Genomic DNA, 2,312 nt, shown 5'->3' on the forward strand with positions numbered 1-2,312 from the left:
CCCAGAGAAGTGGTTGTGAATCCCTCCCCCCTCCCCAGGCTCTGCTCAAGCAGCTTCACTGACCATTCAGATCCAACCCCACGACCACCATCCTACCTCCCCTACCCCACCACTCCTGGAAAAAAAAAAAATAATAAATAAAACAAAAACCATTGAGATTCCAAGGGGTTTGACTCCTGCAGAAGCTTTTCAGGCTGCTGGAACCCAGGAATTACCTTCCCCACCCTCCCTGCCAAGCAGCTCTGCCGCCCTCCTGCACACACACAATTCAGGGGCCCTAATGAGAGCACGAACCAGAGACAATGGGCACTTCTCATCCCTCATCAGAGGCAGTGGGAAAGTAGGACAGCACTTTATTTGGAAGCTCTGCTGGACATAGAAAGCCACTTCCCTACAGGAACCTTGGGATAATGTGCCCCCCCCCCTTGCACTGGGCTAGAAGTTTCTCTCCAACATGTGTCTTCTACCAGTTCCTTACCCAGGGCCAGTGTCTTTTTTTCCCCCCTGGGAAGCCTTTCTTGCCCATTGTGTGACCAGTGCACATTAAAAGGCAATCAATATCATTCCCATTGTTCACCCTGAAGTTTGATGCATGTCTTCCTGCTTTTACATCCTTGTTCTCACATTTTTTGTGCCCCCCCAAGTTCCACCAAAGCCAGTTGATCTCTGGCCTGGGGCAAAGGATTTCATGCCAAAAAAAAAAAAAAAAAAGAATAAAAATGGCAGTTTTTGGTGAGGAATGGTTTTCTAAAGAGGGAAGAGACAGGAAACAGAAATAAGGGTGGAAGACAAACTGCTGAGGAAGAATGGGTGGGTGTGAGAGAGAGAGAGAGAGAGAGAAAGAGAGAGAGAGCAAAAAGACAACCTGGGGAAGTATGAATATAACGATGAAACAAAATGTAAAGGCTGAGTTGTGTGTGCATTTGCACGTGTGTAGGAGTGAGCAGGTGTGAGGAGGCAGGCACAGGACAGAGGATGGAAGCACAGAAGGAAAATAGCTCAGTAGATGTGTGAGTATGTGAGGGAGAGGAAGAGAAACCCAAGGAGACAGAGCAGATCAGACCTTGTGCCACACAAACCAGCCGGCAGGGGCAGCCAGGGAGGGTCAGGCTTCCCATTAAGAGCTCCCTGCCCCAGGGCAGCTCCAGGAGCAGCTCCACACACCTGGAAAACTCGAGGAGGTTTCCTGCAAAAGCACCGGGCCCGGTGCCACTTCCCTGGGAACACTGGGCTCCCGTTTGGAGCCTGCTGACAACCCCCAGGAGCGGTCACATCAGGCCTGGCGACAGCCTTGCTGACATCCCCTCATCCTCCCCCCGCCCCCCGCCCGATTTTCAGAGTGTGAGCATCCAGGTTTTCCAGAAGAGCCCCTCCTTGGTCACACTCTAGAGAAGAAACACTTCCATTTCACGTCTTTCCCTTTGGAATGCTGCTCCTTTCTCAGCCCCAGGCACTTGGGGATCACCTGTACCCCCCCCTCCCCTGCCAAACCTGGGGAGATGCTACCTGGGGAGATGCTACCTGGGGAGGGGAGCCGGGCCCTGCCGGTGCTGCCAGGTGTCCCCACCAGGTGGCACTCCAGGAGCGGCTGAACTCGGCGACACATTCCCGGGAATGGCACTGGGAACGGCCACCCCGGCCCTAGGGACACCCCAAGCAGCAAAACCCCCTTCTCCTCCTAAAACTGCGGGGCGCTGGTAGGGAGCACCCACGTCCTGCCCTGCTGCTAGAAGTTCTGAATTCCTTGGGATCATTATTTTAGCATTTCGGGCCGGCAGGAGAGGGAGGGAGAGGATGGAGCCCCCTCCCCACACGGCTCCTCCAAGGCAGGGGACAAGCCGGGGAGAAGGGAACCCCTTTCCCACCGTCTGTCCATCCTCCTACCAGCAGAAATTTGGAGCCTCGGGATGCCGAGTTGGGGTGTGGAAAAAAAAAAAAGGAGGATGAAATCTCGGCTTTTATCTTCCCTTCCCCACCCCGCCCCTGGTTAAATATTTGGCAGAGGGAACAAACCAGCAAGCTGGTTGTAAAAGGGGTGTGAACACCAGCACCGGGGCCGGCAGCAGAGCGGGGACAATCCCGCATATTCCCCATTCCCAAGAGGAGACCCGCAGGGATCTCCCCCCATAGCTGCCCCGGGGGTGGCGAGAGAGCACTAGGGCAGAGCAGAATTTACCCAGAGGACAGGGAAAATAAGGCAAAGCTGGCAGGGACTCAGCAAACACACCCGTTAGAGTGTCCCGGCCCCGGGCTGGATGTGCTCAGAGCCTGGGAACGCGGGGTTTGCGGGGGCTGCGGGGGGGGGGACCCCC

The sequence above is a fragment of the Chaetura pelagica genome, unplaced genomic scaffold (assembly GCF_000747805.2).
Source record: "Chaetura pelagica isolate M959 unplaced genomic scaffold, ChaPel_1.0 scaffold254, whole genome shotgun sequence".
Taxonomy (NCBI): Eukaryota; Metazoa; Chordata; class Aves; order Apodiformes; family Apodidae; genus Chaetura; species Chaetura pelagica.